This window comes from Ictidomys tridecemlineatus, chromosome 1 (assembly GCF_052094955.1).
Source record: "Ictidomys tridecemlineatus isolate mIctTri1 chromosome 1, mIctTri1.hap1, whole genome shotgun sequence".
In the NCBI taxonomy this organism is placed as follows: domain Eukaryota; kingdom Metazoa; phylum Chordata; class Mammalia; order Rodentia; family Sciuridae; genus Ictidomys; species Ictidomys tridecemlineatus.
The window spans coordinates 96,250,825-96,275,065 of NC_135477.1; positions in this window are offsets into that span (position 1 = coordinate 96,250,825).

Consider the following 24,241-nt stretch of genomic DNA (forward strand, 5'->3'; position numbering starts at 1 on the left):
TTTGAATACTCCGTATCAAAATCAACCTTTGACTAACAGTGGGGAAGAGAAAAGGATGATGAAATATGTGTCTGGAAAATGGACCAACTTTAGATTGTTCAGTGAGTCCTTTGGAGGTGTGGTCTGACTGAATGCCAAAAACAATAAGGAGAATCTCTGGCAAATATTTTACCATCCCATACCTACAGGTTGGGGTATGATGGGACTGTGTTAGGATTAGCCTGGGGGCAGAAAGTTTCCTTTTTAAGAAAGTAAGCATGGGAGAAATAATGCCAGTACCTAAAATTCTAGACTTAAGGCAAGAGAAACCACACTTTCATCTCCACTTTCTACCAACAAATGGGACCTAACAATATATCTGGATGGAAGCTTTGAATAGAGCTCTCAAGGATCCTTAACCTTTTGGAAAACCTAGAGATAACAGTTATAGGAATCTAAACTCTAAAAATTTGGGAGTGCAACCATTAACAACAACAACAAATTACCTACCTTTATTTTTTAGAAAGGTGTTATCTGAAAGAAGAGAGGGTGTATGATCTACTATGATCTTTCTACTTGGTCTTTCTACTATGATCTTGCTACTTAGAACTCAAGATCTTTTAAATTCTAATATTAGAATTATTCTCCCACTCTAATGCATGAATTTTGTACTTATGATAATATAAATGAAATGTTGTCTAAATCATGTTATTTAAAGAGTATTAAAAGGCCCCTCAAAATTTCTCCTGTAATCTAATACTCTGTTATTATAGCAGCATCCCTTGGTTCTAACAGTTAAAACACACTTACTATTCCAGTGAGGGTCACCTCATCAGGCTGTCATATGGCATAACCGTTAATTGATTATATATACACCAGTTTGTATTCCACAGTAGCAACTAACTGAGAGGAAACCTGAATGGGGGTAATGGACAGGTAAATTTTAATTAGAAAGGAAAGTAAGAAAGTTGGACCCCCACTAGGAAGGTCAGATTAGGCTGGCTGTTGTGTCATCAAAGTTCTCTGGTAGCCTGGAGAATCAAGTAAAAATTGGTTACTTTTAAGAGAAGAGAACAAGGAAAAGGAAAGGAAGGTACCAATTTTAAACTTAACTTAACTGGATTTGTGTGCCCCTGGAAAAACTAACCCCAAAATTAAGGGCAGAAAATCTAATTGCCTTAAAATAAATTTCTAGTCAACAAATTTATATTAATCTCACCCTTAGCTTTACCAATATTATTATTATATTGCAGTTTATTGATTTAAAAAAAGGACCTTACAGAGTATTTAACTCAAAGTATTCAATCAGTTTGTATGGAAACTGAGACCCAGAAATGTTAAGCAATGTATCCAAAGTTACCTAACAAGTTAGCTGCAAAAATCTCCTCCAGACAACTAGGTCAGCTTTCTTCTTGTTATTCTAAGCCAGTGTTTGCCAGTCTTCAGTTATTTCCATTTCCTCTTCACTTTTTGCCTTATTTTAGCATAAGTTATATGATTTTTTGAAATTGACTTTTTTCACTTAACATTAATATCAAGAAAAAAACTTTTAACACCACAAATACAAAACCAAAAGTATGTACTATAAATAGAAAGTAACAGGAAATAGAAATACAATAGAGTAAAAACAATAAAACATAGTACAGGTTGAGTATCTGAATCCAATAATCTGAAATCTGAAGTGCTCCAAAATGCCCAACATTTTGAGTTCTGACATAATGCCATCAGTGGAAAACTTCACACCTGAGCTGGATCCCAGTCAAAACACACGTGCCCGAGACATAGTTTATTCAGCATCCCTAAGGGAGAAAAGACCCTTCCAGTCCCTGTCAGGTGTTATACATCTTTTTCATGCACGGGCAGATTCTCCCACTCTAATGCATGCAAACACATATGTGTTTCCTCTCCCTCTCCCCTTCCCTCACTTTCTTTCTTTCTCTCTGAAATCCAAAACCCTTTTGATCCCAAGCATTTCGGCTAAGGGATAATCAATCTGTAGTATATTTTAGGCAGTATCTAACCTAATGAAGACTATTAGAAGTCTGCTGTAGCTGGCTAAAATGAAGAATAAGAGAAATGTACATACAGGTTAACACAAACCAAGACATTCTCCCTGATATAATCACAAGGTTTGAAAGTTGTTTGCAGAAGAAACAACTTTGTTTTTAAGTGATTTGGTAGGAATTAATGCTATATCCATGCACATCTTGGGATCATTCACTGTGTCTCCTAATATCATCTTGGGTATTACTGGTGGTGCACATCTCATTTTTCTGGAAAACACTGCTCAGTAGTATCATCTTGGATTGATAAAGTGAGTCATATACTTTATTAGTGTTTATATTTAAATTTCTATTAAAATGTTTTTTGCTTTAAATTCTTTAGGATACTACTGATTGAATTTCAAGTCCAAAACCTCAGATTATTTCATCTGAATGATTTAAAAGTTTCATAATTACACCCTAGAAGGATTTAGAATTCATAGGTATGTTGAAGAGTCAAAGCTGGCTTGTGATTGTCTGTATTTTTAGTTAAGAATAGGATTATACCTTAATTGATTTGTGTCACTCAAAGTACCTAGCATGGGGAGCCCTGGTCCAGGGTCAGTGTTATAGCAGGATCATGGCTACTTAAAAAGCCATGGTCTGATTCAGAAAAAAATCTCCCACTCAGTGCTTTCGGAATTTGGACTCTGTTGAGCTCCTTCTGCCATAGCTAGGAGCAGTACCAGCTGTTAGATGATGAAATACAGTAAAAATATGTCTCAACAATTGAAAGACCTGAATGCACAAAAATATCTCTTATGGAAAAATAATTGTTGCAATTAGAGGACATTTTGTTTTAGTGACTTGCAAGATACCAAATTATTTGACATTGTGCATTAGAGAACTGCTATGGTCTGAATGTACCTCCCAAAATTAATATGTTGGAAATTTAGCCTCCATTCTACCAAAATGAGAAGAGAGAATCTTTGGGATAGTATTTAGGTCATGAGGATTGTGCCCTTACAATGGATGAATGTATAAGTGGACTTGCTGGAGAGAGTTAGTTCATTACTCTTTTGCCTTGCTACCTTCTACCATGTGAGAACACAGCAAGAAGAGTTGCATCAGATGCCAGTATCTTGATTTCAGACATCCCAGCCTCCAGAATTGTGAGAAATAAATTTTGTTCTCTACAAATAATTCAGTCCTGGGGCAAGGCTATAGTAGAAAAAAAATGGACTAAGATCCGCTCTACTAAGAACTCTTGACCAGTTACTAAATTCTACAAATAAGCTCTTCGGTTCAACTTATGATAGAGCCAGTCCCAGAAACCATCACCTCCCAACTATAGAGCAAACACCCACTCACTTTTTCCCAACTGATGCCTGCCTTCTATCCTTGTGGATTAGTGAATTATAAAAAAGTAAAATCTTTGTCTTCCTGCAAAAAAAAAAAAAAACAGTAGCATGGTAAATAAAGCATATTTAAGCCTGATTATACAATGGAGAATGTTTACCTTAGAGTCAAAAACTCAAGTTTAGATACTTAATTAGCACAACTACTTAATAGCTATGAGAGAAATCACTCAACATATCATGTTTTCTCTCTACGAAATGAAGGATAATTATATTTTACTCATGGATTGTTATGAGAATTAACATTTCAGGTTCATTGGACCAATTAAATATTGGTTTAATTAATATGTTTGTTCAGTATTAAAATTTCATGAATCCCCAAAGTATTTACATTTTTATTTTCTCCCACAATAGTGTAAATAGTTCTTCCATGCTTCTGCTCTAAAAAGTATTTCATAAAAATTAAGCATATAAACAGACTTTAATATTTTGTACTTAAAAGAATAAGGAGAACTAACGAAGACCCATTTTTCAAAAGTATTCTAAATGTTAACATTCATCTGATACTGAATCTTATGACTACTTATTTTTTCAAATATAATTTTCAAGATTATTTTTCTTGAGCTTTCATAGAACTTATGAGCAATAAACCAATACCAAGGCTATGCAAAAGTAGATAATATTTTAAAATACCATTAAACAAGAACACACTATACAATGAAATTGCTGAGTTTATTCTTATAAGTGACATAAATCTCAGCAATATTTTCAATAATATATATTAAAGGATCAAACATGATTCTTAGCATAGTTGTGAGTTGTGAGAGAAAGGAACATTTTGGCATGCCATGAATGTTAAAGAAATAAATAAATGTCTCTATCTCCAAAGAATAAAGAACATGTAACCAAGTATAGCCTTAAAACTCAGTAGAAATTTAATTTCATATATTAAATTATATTCAAGTTGTCTTTCCTGATATCTCATATTCACTCTGCCAAATGTTTCTTAAAATTGGTAATAAAATTGTGTCGCCATCCTATAACACCTTAAAATGGAACCCCTGTAAAAATTAAGAAATCTGCCAAGGACTCCTTTCCCTGTGTAAATGATTCTTTCTAAACAACTGTACTTACCAAAATCTGATTTTAATTTTCTCTTTGCATCAAATCTGCTGTTTAAACCAACTGTTTCATGTTTGTCTTAGTTCCAAAGTTGAATAAATGTAGCTACTATGCATAAATGTCTAGAGGAGTGTTTCTCAAAGTATGCTATCCTGATTACTTTTTATTAGAATCAGCTGGAATGGTTGTTAACAAAGTCGTTTTCTGGGCTCCACCACTTGGCTCCTGTGGTGGATAGAATAATGACCCCTTAAAGATGTCCACAGCCTAATCCAAAAATCCATTGACTGTTATATGTTACCTAACAAATGAGAATTAAAGTTGCAGATGGAACAAAAGCTACTAGGCGCTGAACTTAAAAGATGGAGATTATTCAGGTAACAGGGTTTGTAAAGGTAGATGGAATAAGAAACACAAAAGGAGAATCAATCAGAGGAAAATGTGGCTATGTAAGACAAACACAGAAATGCAGTGTCTGGCTTTAAAAATAAGTGGGGAGGAAACCAGATTCTCCTATAGAACCTCTAGAATGGAACTGATTTTAACCAAATGAAAACTGTTTGGACTTCTATCTGTACTGACAGAAATGTAAGATAATAAATTTTTGTTGTTTAAGTCACTACATTATAGTAATTTATTACAACAGCAATAGGAAACTAAACTACATGCCCAATCAAAATTTCTGGATTTGAGATTTGGGGATTTTTCTTATTATAAGTCTCCGGTTGATTTCTCCCAGCCACTGGTCTTGAGTTCTTGTTTTTTGTTTAGTTTTTGTTTGAAGTAAATATTATATTTTTATTATCAAATACAGTTATAGTATGAATTAGGATATAAATTATAATTTGAATATTTTAAAATTAATACAAAATAATTCATTGTTTTCATCTTTGCCCCAGGATACTTTGCCAGATCTTCCGTTTCTCCTTATGTTGTTTCATCAACTTACTAGTAAATCATACCTACTTTGAGATATATCATAGTCTATACTGAAGGAAGCTCTGCATCTTGCTGATGAATTAATATGTGAAGAACAGAAATTGGGGGGGGGGTCCTATTAGCCCATAGGAGGCAGTTCAATTTTAGTCTGTCTTAGTGCTATAAGTTCTCTTGTGGAAACAAGCTGGAATTCAGTGATTGTATCTGTGCAACAGCTATTCAAGTGAATCCCATGCTGCCGAGAGTCAGCCTCACATAGCAGTTGTAGTGAGAGGTTAGTGCTATGAAGTCAAAAAGATGTTCTGTCTGCTATAATCCATGCTCAGAAAGCTGATTTCACTGGGATAAGCCACATCAGGACCTGGAGCATGAAGACAAGTGTCGGAATACCCCAGAGAAGCTTCAACAGATATCATGAACATATTTTTCCTTGCTCACTGGGCTGTTTTTACTGGATTAGGGCTTTTTCCTGGAGTGTCCATTGTAAGGGAGATGGCTTTGAGCCTAGAACATTAATAAAGTGATATCTGATTCAGTCCATCAAGGGGTTGGACCTTTATTTAATCCATTCTTAAATATACTGACCTCTTGAAGAAGTATATAATGACTAAAACTGAGTTCCTGTCTTAAAAATTAAAGATATGTTTAAAGAATGGTGAATTTTTCTACTTCTACCATATAGCAAAACAGAGGGAAAAGAGTAATCAGACTTCTATTCGAAAGACCTACAAACTTAAAGAAATTAAAAATAAATAAGTCAACAAACTTGTCACCAGCACTGCAAAAAGGCAAAGTAAATAAAAATTGATAAACTTGTTCAGTAATATATCCTGAGCACTACTTACTGGGATTATTAAATATTTTTTAAGAGTAAGGTATCATAAATTCTCTGTTCAAGTGCTATAGAATGTAAAGGACAGAAAATTAACATTAGCTGGAGGAGATCAATAGCATTTGGAATAAACAAATTTTCTATAATAAGTGGGATTAGACACATATGAACTATTGGAGAAGAAAATATTTATAAATGTAAAACTACAATGTTAAGAACTGAAATGATTCCTTGTGAAGGACTATTAACTTAATTAACATGTGCAGGGGTGCTGTGAGGTTTTGAGAAGAAAGTGGGCTGTAGTAGAATTTCAAGTAATTTATGAATAGCTTATGTCCTCAAGAAATAAAGGTGACTGGTTAGTGTGGACATGGATTCTAGAAAGCTTTATAAGCCCAAAATTTTGGCTTAAATTGTGCACACATTGTTATTGAATGGAATATTTTTGGTTATTTTTAAGCATATTTACCAGATAAAAGTGGTAATTAAGGAAAATTGATTGGTTGGTGCTATGTACAATAAATAAGGCCCTAAGCCAAGTAACCACTCAGTAAAGAGGCTTTAGAGTAATTTATGCTTGCAGTGCCCAAAGCAAGGTTTAAAGATTTAAAATAAAAAAGAATAGATACTAGACCAGAGGTGAAGAAATTGGCATGAATTTCTCTTTAACTTCATATAGATACCAATAGAAATATTTGTTGATATGTTTATATATACATATGAATATACATACATATAATTCCTTGTATTGTCAGTTGAAAGGGCCTACATGGAACTACCTCTCAGTGGCATTGCATCTCAGCAGAATGCTTGGAAAAATGCTTGATTCTATGACTGTGGCAGAATGGTAGGTAGAATAAGGGTCCCCAGAGATGTTCACATTATGATTCCTAGGATCTCCAAATACATTATGTAAAATCGCAAAGGGAAATTCAGGTAGCAGAAGAATTTAAGGTTGCTAATTAACTGACCCTAATAAGGGCTGATTGCTATGGCTTTAACAGATGAGCCCAATGTAACCGTAAGAGTCCTTAAACGTAGAAGAGAGAAACAGGGAAAGAGAACCAGAGAGATGTTGTTAGCATGGCAAGGAACTGACCCAAATTGTTGGTTTTGAAAGTGAAAGCACTGGGGCTAAGACACAGGAATATTAAAAATCTCTAAAAGATAGAGAAGATAAAAAAAATTCTCCCCTGGAGCCTCCAGAAGAAATGCAGCCTTTCATATATCTCAATTTTTAGCCTACCTAGGATTTTGAAATTCCAACTTCTAGAATTATAAAACTTTTAAAAGCTGTGTTGTTTTAAACCACCAATTTTGTGGTAAATTGTTGTAGTAGCAATAGAAAATCAATACATACAGTATATACAAGATGACCCCAGAGCATCTTATAGAGCCAGAATATAATGAAGTGCTTTTTAAAAAAGAAGAAAAACCCTAACAATAAAATACTCAAAGGAACAGGAGCTGAGGAAAGAGCTCCCAAATGATAAAGCTGGAACAACTTGAGCAATAAAATAAATAGTATAATGTCATACTGATATAATAGATGATTGAATAAATAGATAGAGAAAAGCAGAAAAACTATGTAGAATTTCAAGTAATTTATGAATAGCCTATGTCCTCAAGAAGGGGAACATAACTTCTCACTCCTTGGGTGTGGGGGGGCTGCATTTAGTGACTTCCTTTTCAAGAATGTAGTATGGAACAGGGGAAAGAGAATAATTTCTACAGTGGAGAAACTTGACAAACATCTCCTCTACTGGGTAATCAAGGTTGACATCAACATGATATCATGTTGACAACATGTTCTCTTGACTTGATGTGATGAGATTGGCACTTTGTCTCCATAGTCTTACTCCAAAAAACTCCTAGCTGTAGTCTAATGATAAGAAAAACTTTATACAAGCTGCAATCAAAGAGCATTCTGCAAAATACATGACTAGTACTTCTCAAAACTGTGAGGGTAATCTATAATATGGAAAATCTGAGAAGCTGTCATAGCCAAAAAAGCCTAAGAAGACAAGTGTTTTGAGAACTCCCAGCTAAATTGGGGTTCCAGTACCAGAACAGCTTGCAACCCAGCCCTAATAGGAAGGATGGGTAGATGAACATGAGTGTTTACAATGCATGTTCCATGGGACATCTCAACAACACCTAGCTGGTCTGACCTCTAACCAAGGCATTCCTCACACAAGAAATGTGTTTATAGTGTCAGATGCACTTATGGTTCTTGACGGATTTCATGATTAATTTATACCTGCTCAGGCACTAGGAGCTCAAACTTGATTTCTCTTCAGCATTCTGGGGAAAATCCAGCTTGTGATAGTTCCTAGTTCTTCAGATGGAAGGCACAAATGCAATACACTATCACAACAGGAAACAAGTTCAATGATGTTTTCATACAGATCCTGGGCAAGCAGAGTGGAATGAGTTAGGAGGTGCTATGGTTTGAATGTGTCCTTCAAAATTTCATGTGTTAGAAATTTAATCCTCATTAAATTTAGTATTAATGACTATTAATTTAGGAAGTGAGGACTAATGCAGTTATTGAGGAAGAGGGTTAGTTATCTTAAGAGTAGGCTCTTGGTAAAAAGATACTTGCCCTTTCTCTCTCTCTCTCTCTTTCCCTCCATCTCCCTCTCCCTCTTCTCTCTCCCCTCTCTCCCCTCCCTCCCTCCCTCTTATTTTCTCACCGTGGGATGACTTACATGTTATAATACAACAAGAATGCCTTTATCAGATGTGGCCCCTCAGTCTTGGACTTTGCAAATTAACTGCTATTGTTTATAAATACACAGTCTGTGGTATTCTATTATAACAGCACAAAACAGACTAAGACAGCAAGGCAGTCCTCTGTCTTAGGTCACTTGAGAAAAGAATGAGGAGCCAGACAGAGAGAAACAGAGAGATCTGAAGGCCACTGCCTTTATTGGATCCAAAGTATTATCCAAACAGGTTTCCCCTGGGAAGTTTCAATTGGCAGGTTTAAACCATCAGTCATGAGATTCGGGCTGTCACTGTAGGGTAGCTGCAGAGTCCTAGCAGATAGAAGGTTACCAAGGCCAGTCAAGTAGGCTGTATCTAGGCTATCCCATAGAGAGATCATCACTAGGAGGAAGTTGAATAAGGCAGATATCTAAATCAACCACATTGAGGAACTGAGAGGAAGTGTGGAACCAGACACTGTGTCAAGGGTGACTGAGCCCTGCTTCTGATACAAGAAAATCCAATACTCAAAATGGAGCTGAGACAACATAAAAGTATAAGAATTCACTACAACATTACAATTAAATGTAATGTGGCATCCTGGGTAGGGTTTTAAAACAGAAAAAAAAAACCCTTAGGTAAAAAATAAGGCAGTCTGAACAAGCATGCACTTTAGTTTTAAAAAAAATACATCAAGGGCTGGGGTTGTGGCTCAGTGGTAGAACACTTGCCTAGCATGTATGAGGCATTGGGTTTGATTCTCAGAACTGCATATAAATAAATGAATATAATAAATGCCCATCAACAACTAAAATACACATAAAAATAATGTTTAAATATGCATCAATATTGTGTCATTAGTTTACTAGATGTGCCATAATAATGTTAAGATGTTGATGTTGGAAAACTGGATGGAGGGCATTAAGGAATACTCTGAACAATCTTTGCGATTTTTATTTTTTTAGTTGTAGATGGACACAATACCTTTATTTTATTTTTTATGTGGTGCTGAGGATCAAACCTACATGTGAGGTAAACACTCTACCACTGAGCTACAACCCCAGCCCTGCAATTTTATGTAAACTTAAAGTTCTTCTAAAATAAAAAGGTTATTTTTTAAATGACAGAGAATTTTCAGGGAAACATTTTATGGTAGATTTTAATGGAAGTTACAACTAGTTTGGTTATTTATTGGATAAAATATATGAAAAAGTAATGACTCAGTCTTAGATCATACCAAAGTTTTAGGCCCAAATAGTCAGGAAAATGAATTATAGTGACAAAGAGAAAAAATGAGAGAGGAAGCTTGCTGGTGATTGAGCAAATGATGAGTTTGGAACACACTAAATTTGAGACTAAAATAGATAATCCAAATGTAAATATACTTAGCAGCTGGAGATGAAAAACTTCATGTGGGGTGAAAATTTGGGACTAGAACTGTGGATGTAGATTTAATCAATAAACCAGTAAATATATATGGAACAACTATTTACAGGGTCTTGTCTGGAGAAGGGAAAGGGAGTACATACTGAAATGCAAATCAGGGCATTTGTCTATATAAAGATAACAACATAAAAGTGTGAACAGGCTTCATTAAGACCTACATAGGAGTTCATTAGAGAGAAGCACGTGTATACACAATTAATATTTAAGAGGAATGAAATCACTGAGGAAGAGATGGTATGTCCTCCCAAAATTCATATAATGATGGTTTAATTTCCAGGGTGGCTATGTGTGAAGATGGGGGCTCCAAGGAAGGTAATTAAGGTTAAATAAGGTCATAAGTACAGAACCATGATCTGATAAAACTGTTGTCCTTATAAAAAGAGATATCAAAAAGTTTGCTCTTTTCCCCAACTCCTTCCTCCAAGTCCATGCACCAAGAAAAAGTCCACACGAGGCTGTATCAAGAAGTTGGCTACCCATAAGCCAGGCCAGGAACCTTCACCAGACACTGAGTTGGCCAGAATCTTGATCTTGCAGACTCCACTCGGTGAGAAAATAAATTTCTGTTGTTTAAGCCACCCACCCTGTGGTATTTTGTTAGAGCAGTCTGAACTGACTAAGACAGACGATTACTAGGGTTAAAATGAGGAACTGTGAATAGGAAGAATGGTGAGAAGAAAATCAAAATCATGTAGTATGAAGTCAAAGAAAAAGTCTTTATTCATTTAATCATAAATATTTATTGAGAACTGATGTCAGATATTGTACCAGATCCCAAAAGTGAAGTGGTAAACAAGACACAACGTCCATCAACATAGAACCTATGTTCTCTGATGCATCATAAAGAAGAAACAGACAAGTAAGACAGACAGACATCATGAGAAGGGCTTCAAAGAGAGATGCAGTAAAAAGCAAATGTGTTCAGTGCAGTTGTGTCTTGAACAAAGAACTCTGTAAGGAGATGGTCTTTAAGCTGAGACCTGAATGATGAAAATGAACCAACTATGCAAAATGCTGAGGTAAAATCTTTGTAGGCAAAGAGAACGGGAAGTGCAAATGCCACGGCCTCAGAAAGCCCTTGAGAAAGAAAGGAGGAGCTAACTGGATGGATATAGAATAAACAAGGGAGAATACAATGAACAAGAAGTGGCATGTAAAAATTGAGCGAGCCACACCACCCATAGTCTTATAGGTCAGTGTAAGAAGTATGGATTTACCTGTAAGGCAATGAGAAGCCATTAAATTAATCTAAGTGCCAGGTGTGGTGCTACGTACCTGTAATTCCAGAGACTCGGGAGACTGAGGCAGGAAGATAGCAAGTTTGAGGCCAGCTTCAGCAGCTTAGCGAGACCCGGTCTAAAAAGAAAAAAGAAAAGGACTGGAGATGTGGCTGGCTCAGTGGTTAAGCACCCCTGGGTTTGGTACCTGGTACCAAAAACAAACAAACAAATAAATAATCTAAGTAATAAGTGACATGTCCAATTTATGTTTCTAAAAAATGATTACTAATTGATTTTGTGAAAAAAAAAATGTTTTGGTAAAAGAGCAAGAGAAAAAGCAAGACCAGTTGGGAAGCTATTTCCAGTAGTATAGAAAGAGATTGTTGTGGGTTAATTTAGGATGGTGGTATAAAGATGGGGTGTCAAATGAGATATTAGAGGAGAGTAGAAACAAATGAACTAGATGATCAATGAGATGGATGAATGATGCTGCCAAGTACTGAGATGGAGAACAGTAGCAAAAGACTAGGTTTGTAAAGCAACTAAAAAACTTAGATTTGGACACTGGGTTAGAGCTAAGGTTTGGATATGAGGTATCCGCCAGTAGCTCACGTGTGAGACAATGCAAGAAGGTTCAGAGGAGAAATGATTGGGTTTTGAGAATCAACCCAATCAGTGAGTTAATCCCCTCATGGGATTAACTGAGTAGTAACTAAAGTGGTAGGTTGTGGCTGGAGGAGGTGGGGAGTGGGACATGGCTTTGGGATATATATTTGTATCTGGCAAGTAGAGAATCAACTCTCTGCTTTCTGATCATGCATGATGTGAGCTGCTTCCCTTTGCCTCACTCTTCTTCAATGATGTCCTGCCTCACCTTAAGCCCTGAAGAATGGAACTGGCCTTCTATAGACTAAGACCTCTGAAACCATGAGCCCTCAAATAAACCTTTCCTCCTCCACAGTTGTTCTGGTAGAATCTTTTAGTTACAGTGGCAAAAAAAAAGCTGACTGAAACTGTTGGAAATTAGTGTTGAAAGCATTTGGCACCAACAAGGTACTAAATGAGATCAAGGGGAAAGTTGTGAGAGAATTGGAAAAAGGGCTAGTTCTGTTTGGCATAGAAAAGGGGAAGCAAAAGTGAGGAAAGAAGAAAACCAGCAGAGGGTCGTTTGAGAGCATTGCTGTGTTTAATGCTGTCAAGCCATCTAGTGAGGTCAAAACAGGAGTGGGGTTCAGCAATGAAGATTGTGGGAGACCTTGACAAAAGAAGTTTCAGTGCAAAGGTGGAAACAGAAACTAGATTAGAAAAGGATGAAGAATCAATTGAAAGAAAGAAAGAGGTGATGGTGAGCGTTGATATCATGCTCAAGATACTTGTAAGAAAGATGGAAAGGAGTAGGATGATATATGGAATAGAATTGATACAAGTATATACTTTAAAAAAAACTTAGACATATTAGTTATTTGATAGGTTTGATCCAGTAGAAAGAGTGAGAGTGTTGGTAGAGGAGAGATAAGTCCTAGTTCATGAACAAACAAGAGGGATTAAATCCAGAGAAAAGTAAACGGACCTGCATTTGATAGGGGCAGGGATATTTCTTTCATTGAAAGGAGGAGGGCACAGGTTTTATTTGGTTAGATTTAGTGGGCGAAGATAAGGGAGTTTACTTTGATGCCTTCTATTTTCTCAGTTATGTTCAAAGAAGGCTGTGTAGGGTGAATAGGTGACTTCAAGCAGTCATCTGAGAGAGTGAAAAGCAAATTTACTAGGAAAACATACGAGAGTGCTAGGAAGTACTGAATGGCTGGTTGAGGGTTTTGTTGTCGATTTCAAGTGTTACCAGTCAGCCTAGTTTTTTCACAAATATTCAGTTACTGAAGTACAGACAAGGTAAAGGGGTCAGTAGTTTAGAGGTTAAAAAGGTTCAGCAGTGGAAGACTAAGAAAGGTGAATTATAAGAGTAGGGAGCGATGGTCATAAAATAGGACACTTAAAGATTAAGGAGGTGATTTCATTAGTAGTGATAAGTTTCAGTGCTCATGTAAATAAGTGGCAAAGGTGAGTTTGAGGAAGACAGTGAAAGTGGAGATATCAACCAATAGAGAGGCTAAAGTTTAGGGTATTTTATCCACATGGTTCTTGCAATCTCTAAGAACAATGACAGGATAAAAGATGCTGTCTTTGAAAGGAATCACCACCCAGGAGGGGCAGTAAAACTTAATTGGCAAACAGAACACCTGTTCAATTGAGTTTTTTTTTGTATTTGTTTCCTAAATCACATAGTCTTATTAACCAGGGATTCCAAGCACATACTATTTATTTGTTTATTTATTTATCACCAACATGATATTCTAAAGATATGTTTATAATAAAATAAATTTTAAGTGATAAAATATACTAATAAAATAAATTATATTTAAGATAATTTTATTTTATTTATTAATACTGTTACTTTTATCATTTTTAAAAAATAATTTTTAGTTGTAGATGAACACAATAATTTTATTTCTATTTATTTATTTTTATGTGATGCTGAGGATCGAACCTGGTGCCTCACGTGTGCGAGGCAACTGCTCTACCGCTGAGCTACAACCCCAGCCCCTGTTGTTTTTATTATATATATATATATATATTTTTTTTTTTTTTTTGGGTGCCGGAGATTGAACTCAGGGGCACTCGAGCACTAAGCCACATCTCCAGCCCTATTTTGTATTTTATTTAGAGACAGGGTCTCACTGAATTGCTTAGCACCTTGCTTTTGCTGAGGCTGGCTTTGAACTCACAATCCTCCTGCCTCAGCCTCCAGAGTCACTGGGATTACAGATGTGCACCACTGAGCTTGGCAATACTATTATTTTTCTTTACTAGAGAATCATTAATCATTTACAATTGAAAATACTTTATTGATTTTACTTTTTAAGGCCCTAATTTAAACAAAAAGTGATTTGAAGATCTGGTACCAAGTTTAGTTTATATCAGTACAAAATTTCTAGATGAGAAAGAAACCTCACAAACTATTTATACAAATGAAAGAAATACACAACTGTATTTATTAAATTTCATGCTCATTTTCAATCTCATTTACCAAGTTTACAAAGGTTTTTCATAAAGATTTTATCTACTGTAGTAAATTTCATTTTGCCCTGATGCTACTCTGCTTTCCTATAAACCAATCAAATGATATAACATTTTTATGTAAAAAAATGAATTTAAAACTCATTGAAACTCTTTATTTAGAAAGATTTAGAATCAGGAAACTCGGTTTAGCATGCAGATAAGAATTTTTATAAGACTTGTGCTCAATTATTTTCAACTAGCTCACATAAAGATGCAAAAATTTTCAATTTATATTCAAAATTCCCTGCCCATATCACAAATTTCTTTCAAAAAGAAGTTACTTCTCACTTAGTGTAGACTGTGATTTTTTTTTTTTATCTTTAAGGGAAAGACTAAACATGAGACATTTTTTGTTTTCCTGAAAGGCTGCTAGGTAAAAAACATGCATCCAACAATTGATTTTTTTCCCATTTTTAATAAAGGAAAATTATTTGTTCACCTTGCCCTCACCAGGCTCTAGGGACTTTGTGCACTTATCCCATTAGCATTGCCATATCATACATTTGGATGTACTGGGAAGTGAAAATCTTCTGTTGCCCCCACCCCAAGAGATTATAATGTGCTTGGTCTGGTTTGGCCTGGGTGCCTAGTTTTTGAAAGTGTTCTACCACTCGCAGGAACAAACCAACTGCAGCTCTCTTCCAGCTCTCAGATTCTGTTTGGAGGTTTGGGAGTTACGCATAGACAAACCAGGAAGGAGGAGCTCAATCTCCAGGGGGAAAAACTACACAGGCGAATCTCTGTATAAGTTGAATATTCTCTAATAGGCAAACCCAAGGGTGTGGTGGGGGAAAAGGAGATTTATTATAAGAAATTGGCTCATGTGATTGTAGAAAATGAGAAGTTCCACAATATGCCATCTATAAACTGAAGACCCAGGAAAGGCAATGGTTATATTCTGAAATATATATGTGAGCTGTGGAAACTTTTTCTGGCTATCATACAGTTTATCATATTGCTTCTAAAACCCTTGGAAGCTCAAGAATGATAAGGGTGACATTTCTCTGTTAATGAGATGGCTGGTTGCTGGGACTCCTTAATAGCTTCAGGATGGGGATTAAAAAAAAAAAAAACCAAGGCATGATTACAGAATTGGAATTTTCAGCCCTAACCCCCAGCCTCTGAGGGGAAGAAAGGAGCTGAATGTTGAAGTGATCACCAATGATCAAGGATGTAATTAATCATGAATAAAACTTTATTAAAAACCCAAAGAACAGGGTTTGGGAGAGCTTCCAGAGAGAACAGGTGGAAATTACTGAAGGGTGATACAGCCAATCAGGGCATGAAACTTCATAACCCATTTCTCCATACCTTGCCCTATCCATCCTATTCATCTGTCTGTTCATCTGTATCTTTTGTAACATCCTCTATAATAAAGATAATTATAATAAAGGTAATAAAAGTGTAATAACAGTATAAATATAAGTAAAATGATTTCCTGGATTCTGTGAGCAATTCTAGCAAATTAATCAAACCCAAGGAAAGAGTCATGGTACCCCGATTTGTAGCCAGTTGGTCAGAAGTACAGGCCACAACGCTGGGGTTTGAAATTGGCACCTGGAGTGGAGACTGGTCTTGTGAGATCTGATGCTATCTCCAGATAGATATGTCAAATGATAATATGAATGGCATTAAGAACACCCAGGTGGTGTCTTCTGGAGAACTGCATTTCAGATGAGGGACATTCAATCTTGATATTCTTCTGATTGACTTCTCAGTTATTGGAGAAGCTTCTATGAGCCTTGTTCACTCTCATATCATTACTTTCAGGAAGTCCTTCTTATATCCATTTCAAGGTTTTAAAATTGCATTTTATATATTGTGAATGTGATGGTTAATTTGGTGTCAACTTGGCTAGGTCATTGTAGAGATAACTGGTAAAACATTACTTTAAATGTTTCTATTTTTTAGATGCGATTAATATTTAAAGGAGTGGACTTGCTGGGTATGGTGGCACAAACCTATTATCCAGTGACTCCAGAGACCAAGACTGGAGGACTGCAAGTCCCAGGCCAGTCTTGGAAACTTAGTGAAAACTTGTTTCAAAATAAAAAAAGGAAAAGGGATTGGGATGTAGGTCAGTGCTTAAGTGCCCCTGGGTTTAATCTCCCATATCACAATAAAATAAGATAAATAAAAATCAGCAGGCTTTGAGTAAAGCATATTGTCCTCTAAAATGTATAGGGTCCTCATCCAAACAGTTGAAGGCCTTAATATAAAAAGGCCTTACTCTAATCTCCCCAGAGAAAGAGGGAATTCTGCCAATTGGTCAACTGTCTGGTCTCCAAATGCAGCTCTTCCTCTGGTCTCCAGTCTGTTGGTCTACTATGAAGATTTGGGACTTACCAAGCCTCCACAGTCAATTGTCAGTCAATTCCTTAAAATCCCATCGGTCTCTTTCTCTGTATACACACACACACACACACACATGCACACTGTTAATTCTGCTTCTCTGGAGAACCCTAAAAAAGTAGACAAAAGCTGTCTTCTATTTTTTTTCTCTCATAAATATTTAATAGTTATTCTCATATTTCAAAGGAAATTAAAGGTTGTCTTATAAAGTTCCATAAGAAATTCTACTGGGATTTTTAATTAGGTTACATTGCATTTGTTTGTTTTTCTGTGAATGATTTATATTGTTGCAAAGATTTTTTTCCCATCCAGAAATAAGGTTAAATCTTCTCAGAGATTCAGAGTTCCATTTTTGTTTCTCAAGAAGTTTTATAACTCTCTTCATAGAAATTGAACACATTCTCTTTCTTACTTTTTTAATAGACTGTTTTATTTTTAATTGGCACATAGTAAATGTACATATTTATTGAGGACAGTAGGCATTTCAATATATTTATATAATGTGTCATGATCAGATCAGGGAGATTGGCATATCTATCACCTCAAACATTTACACTTATTTGTGTTAGGAACATTCCAAATCTTCTCCAGTAACCATTTTAGATTATGGAAGATTTGTGCTAACCATAGTTATTCTACCATGCTACACAATATTAGAAGTTATTCCTCCTATCCAGCTGTGGCCCCTGTACCTATTAACCATCCTCTGTCTGCCCACTCTCCATTCCCTTTCTAGGCTCTACTATTCCACTCTCCACTTCTATGTGATCAACATTTCAGCTACATATATAAGTGAGAACATGTAGTATTGGCCTTTCTGTGCTTGATTAATTTCATTTAATATAATGTCCTTTATTCCCATCCACATTGCTTCAAATGATTTATCCACTACACCAGTAGACACCTAGGTTGATTTTATATCTTGGCTACAATAGGGCTGCAATAAAGATGTGAATGCTGACTTTCTTCCTTTGAATATAATTTACCCAGTAGTGGGATTAATGAGTCTCTCCCTTACTGTTTTAATTAACTTTTAAAACCTAACTATTTCAAACACACAGTAAAGTATGAATAAAATAATAACCAAGTCAGATTTGGTGACTCATGAATGTAATCCCAGTGGCTCAGGAGGCTAAGGGAGAAGGATCGTGAGTTGAAAGCCAGCCTCAGCAATAGCAAGACACTAAGCAACTCAGTGAGACCCTGTCTCAAATACAAATTAGGGCTGAAGATGTGGCTTAGTGGTCGAGTGCCCCTCAGTTCAATCCCCAGTATCCCTCCAAAATAAAATAAAAACCATAAATTATAATTCAGTATGGAATACAATACAAACATCTTGTCATGTCTGTTTTAGACGTTTTATTTAAAGAATAAAATACTCATTTAATACTAAATAAAATATGCTTTACGTTCTTTTGGTAGTTTCCTCTAAATTGATGTTCCTCACAACTTTTCTAAAGTAAACACAAGTCTGAAGGTGATATTATTTCTTGACCTTGCTATATAAATATAGGACCCTGAACAACATAAAATTAGTTTTTATGTGCACTGGATTTTATATAAATGATATCTTAATATGTTATCCTGTGCTTCTTACTCTTATTTTTAATGTTTCTATTTGTTCTAATTAGTTATGCATGAAAGTAGAATGTATTTTGACACCTCATACATAAATGGAGTATAACTTCTCATTCATCTGATTGTACATGATGAAGAGTTACACCTATGCACATATGATTACATGTAAAACTTAGTGAGAACTTGTTTCAAAATAAAAAAGGAAAAGGGATTGGTATGTAGGTTAGTGGTTGAGTGACCCTGGGTTTAATCTCAAGTAGTCATATATGCATAGGGTAGTAATATCTGATTCATTCTACTATCACTTCTATCCCCATGAGCCCTTCCCTCCCTTCACTCCCCTCTGTCTAGTCCAAAATACCTCTATCCTTCCCCCAACTATTATTATAAATTAGCATCCACATATCAGAGAAAACATTTGGTCTTTGGTTCTTTGGGATTGGCTTATTTCACTTAACATGATAATCTCCAGCTCCGTCCATTTACCTGCAAATGCCATAATTTCATTCTTCTTTAAGGCTGAATAATATTCCATTGTGTGTATATACCACAGTTTCTTTATCCATTCATCTTTGAAGGGCACCTAAGTTGGTTCCATAGTTTAGCTATTATGGTTGAGCTTCTATAAACATTGATGTGGCTGTGACACTGTAGTATGCTGTTTTTAAGTCCTTTGGGTATAAACCTAGGAGTAGGATGACTGGGTCAAATGGTGGTTCCATTCCAAGTTTTTTGAGGAATCTCCATACTGCTTTCCATAGTGGCTGCACCAATTTGCTGTCCCACCAGCAATATATGAGTATACCTTTTTCAATAGTTCAATTGGCAGAGTAGAAGACTGTAGAGGCTCTATGCTGAGCCCTTTACTCTTTATAATTGAAAATTACAGTTTTGAGAAGCATCTGTATTGATGTTTGTAGATCTAGTTCACTCTGTTAATCTGATCTGTATCAGTAATTCGTGTTTGCAATTCTCTTTGTATTTTGTTCATGGTGACATGAGAGTCACTTGTGCATAAATACATAAAAGTTTATTGTTCACACCACCATTAAGGGACAATTAGATTGTTTCCAGTATTTTATAATCTATGTTGCTCTACAGGCCTGGTGTATATCTCCTTATAAGATTTCCTATATAATATAGAAATAGATATGAAATTCCTGACTTTTAAAATAAGAAAATCTGTACTGAAATCTACAAATTGTTCATTAATATGGTTTTTGTCAAGAAGAATTGCATTTGGTTACAAGCCTAAGAGAACCTACTACAGTAAGCAATATGTTTGCAATTCTCTGTATATTTTGTTCTTTGTGACATGGTAGTCACTTAAAATATATGCCATAGCTCCAGTCATCATTTTTTGGCATCAAAAAAGAAGGGTAGACAAGGATGAAAGACAGCAGAAGTTTTCACAGAAACATCCCCAAAGTATTTCTCTTTATGGTTCATTGGCCAAAACAGTGTCACATGGAAACACTATTTGCAAGAAAGCTGAGAGAAGGAAGACAAGATTGTCATGATTCATCATTTGGGACTGAACACTCTTTGTCCTAAACAAAATTATATTTCTGTTCTTTAGGAAGAAAGAGGCAATGGATATTGTATAGGCAACTAACAGTATCAAGTCAAGTATCAACTTACTCCTATCAGCAGTTGTGTGTGTGTGTGTGTGTGTGTGTGTGTGTATGTGTGCACATGTGATTTATTTGCTAACATTTCAGGTTTTTTGAGTCATTTAAATTTTTTAAATATGTTGTATTTTATAGGTAAACTCAACTATTCACATTTACATTTTTCTGATACTAAAATGGTAGCAGATTTTTTTTTATGTGTTTTGACTATCTAGATCTCATCTTCTGTGAACTGAGTTTATATCTTTGGCCTGTTTCTCTATTGTTTGTCTATTTAAGAAGCTCTTTATATAGTCTAAATATGAATTATTTTCTAAATTGTATGTATCATATTGTCTCTCAGTCTGTTTTATGGATCAAATGTTTGTGTCTCCCCTAAATTCATGTTGAAATCCTAACCCCAATGTGATGGCACTTGGAAGTAGGGACTTTGGGAGATAGTTTGGTCATAACAGTGGAGCACTCATGAATAGTGTTAGTGTTCTTACAGGAGGAAGATGGCCATCCTGCTTTTTCTGCCATGTGAGTATGAAAAGGGAAGAAGAGGCTGTCTGTAAGTAGGAAGTAGGCCCTCACAAGATACCAGCATCTTGGATCTTAGACTTTACTGCCCAAGAACTATAAACATCTGTGAGAAACAATCCTTGTGGTTTAAGTCCTCTAGCCTATGATATTCTTTCTTTTTAAAAAACATTTATTCCTTTAGTTGTTTATGGACACAATACCTTCATTTTTTATTTTTATTTTTTTATGTGGTGCTGAGGATTGAACCCAGTGACCCATGCATGCTAGGCAAGCGCTCTACCAGCCCTGATATTCTTGTTATAGCCATCTGAGTGGACTAAGACGTTGTGACTTGTCTTTTAACTTTATTTTAGTGTACTTTATGCAACATATTTTTTTATCTTAATGTTGTAAAAATGATCAGATTTTTTTAGACTTTATGTTATTTTGTCTAATATAAAAAGTCCTTCACAGTCTGGGCATGTAGCTCAGTGGTAGAGAACTTGTCTAGCAAGTCCAAGACCTGGGTTCCAGCCTCAGCACAGAGAGAAAGAAAGAGAGAAAGAGAGAGAAAATTCCTCATTATCCTAAAGTTATAAATTCTCTTGTCTTATTCTAGAAGTCTTTAAGCTTTGCCCTTTATATTTAAGTTTCTTTACATTTACATTTTGTTCATCTAGAATATATTCTTGTACATCATGTGAGGTAGAACTCTTGTTTTTTTTTTTTTTTTCTCCTATGACTACTCAATTGTTCTGGCATTATTTTTTGAGTCAATTTCCTTTTACCCCTGAATTGTAATGTCATATTTGTCAAATGCCAAGTTCTCCCATATGTGAGCCTGTTTGTATCTCTAGTTTTTGTTTTACTGGTCTAATTTATTCCTGACATAAAACCATTCTTTTATTAATATAACTTTAGACCGTCACTATCTGGTAGGAGAATATCAATAAAATTGATTTACACATTGTATGGAAAAATGTGAAGGCTCTCATGTTAGTGTACATGGATACAAGTATTTGGATATATGTAGAAACCTTCTTCTTCTTATGTGTAGAAACTTTGCTTACCTATCCTATTCTAGTTTTTGGCTGTACATACTATTATATTTTATATGTAAACAATCTTAAAGTAGCAAATATTTGAATCTTCCTAGCCTATATAATGGCTATTTCTTACTTATTTTTAATTCATTGGTTAGAAACTTTGGAGCAATGATGATTATTGTTAGAGATAACGGGCATTAATTCTTGCTTCATATATTAATGGAGATTTTACAATTGTTCAGATAAACCAATTTGATCATAATGCATTTTTAAAAATCCTTGATTCAGTATGTCAACATTTTCAGATATGTATATGTATACTCATTGGGGAGATTAACCTACAATTTTTCTTTCTCTTGTTTTTCTAGTTTGGTTAATTAGAATACATTAACTTCATCAAAGGAATTAGAAAATTTCCCTCTTTTTCTATTTTGTGTATATTTTATGCAAAAGAGAGATATATTTCCTGTGATTTGAAGCCTTTGGTAAACTTGTATAAATTTTTTTGAATTTGCTGCCTTTATTTTGAATACACACTTTGCCCACTGATTCAGTGTCTCTGATGGCCATCTCCTCAGGCACTTTTTGTTATAGTTTGGATCTGTAATGTCCCCCGAAGTCTCTTGTGATTAAAGGTGGGGTTTGGGGGAAGTGATTGGATCGTGAGGGCATTGACCTCATCTTTGGATGAATCTACTGAAGGATGAATGGTCTACTTTCCTGGGAGGAGAGAACTATTTGGAGGGGGTAGGTCACTATGGGTATACCTGGAAAGATTTATCTTCTCTCTGCCCCACCTCCTCTGCTTCCAGGCTGGCATGAGCTGATAGCTTTCCTCTGTTATACCCTTCTGCCATATTTAGCCTCACCTCAGGCCCAAAACAATGGAGCTAGCTGGCCATGGACTTAAAACTCTAAAACCATGTGCCAATATAAATCTTCACCTTCTAAGTTATGTCAGATATTTTAGTCCCAGCAACAAAAAGCTGCCTAGAGTTAATTTTGGTAACTGGAATTTTTTATAGAATTTTTTCCCATTTGAGTTAGGTTTTATATTTATCTTTGTGAAATTTTAGATATAATTTTCTTATGATTTTTGGTATTTTAAGATTATGTCTATCTATGAGTCCAACTCAACTGTAAGAAATCCAAGAAACACATTTGCACTATTTTTCAGGAAGGAGAAAAGGAACATTCTGTTATAATTTCACTTTCATTTATACATGAAGGATAAACTCATCTCCTTAGGGAAGACAGCCCTAAGTCTTTGCTACTCAGGGCATTTGCTAAAAAAAAAAAACGAATTTAGTCTGCTGTAATATGTGAATGTTTGGGTTCTCCTGAAATGAAATTTAGTGAAATTAATACACAACTTATCTTTACCATATCTCCCAAACACACACACACACACACACACACACACACACACACACACCCCTAACATACAATAATTAATAGTAATAGAACAATTCTACTACAGACTGATCAGGAAGGAGAAGAGTAGAAAGCATGCACTACTATCAACGGCTCATCCAACTTCAACTACAGATCACAAAATTACTGAAGAATGAGAGGAAGTTCTGAAAATTCACTCACATAAAGTGTAGATGTTCCAGATCAAGAAATAGCACTGGGACATTTTATTACCCAAAGTCAGTCATTTGGGCACAATAGAATTTTAAGAAGCCCAATGATATTACCATGATGATATTAATATTAATATCCATTTTCTCCTCTTCATTTTTAGATTACAACTCAAATGCTTTCGTCAGCTTCTTATAACTTTATTGAACCCAAATGACTGATTTGGAGGTAATAAATGTGCAAGTGTTATTTCCCAATCTGGAACATTAACAATTTCTGTGAGTGAATTTTGATCAAAAAATATATGAAAAAATGTTCAACATCTCCAGCAGTTAAGGGAATGCAAAATTAAAACTACACTGAGATTTTATCTCACTCCAGTCAGAATGGCAATTATCAAGAATAAAAGTAACAATAAATGTTGGCAAGGATTCAGGGAAAAAGTACACTCATATGTTGCTGGTGGGTCTGAAAATTGGTACAACCACCATTGAAAGCAGTATGGAGATTCCTAAGAAAACTTGGAATGGAACCACCATTTGAGTCAGCTATCCCACTCCTAGGTTTAAACCCAAAGTATTTAAAATCAGCATATTGCAGTGAAACAGCCACATGAATGTTTATGGTAGCTCAATTCATAACAGCCAAGCTGTGGAATCAACCTAGGTATCCTTCAATAGATGAACAAATAAAGAAAATGTGGTACATATACACAATAGAATATTATTGAGCCATAAAGAAGAATGAAATTATGGCATTTGCTGATAAATGGATGGAACTAGAGACTATTATGCTAAGTGAAATAAGCCAATCCCAAAAAACCAAAGGCCAAATGTTTGCTA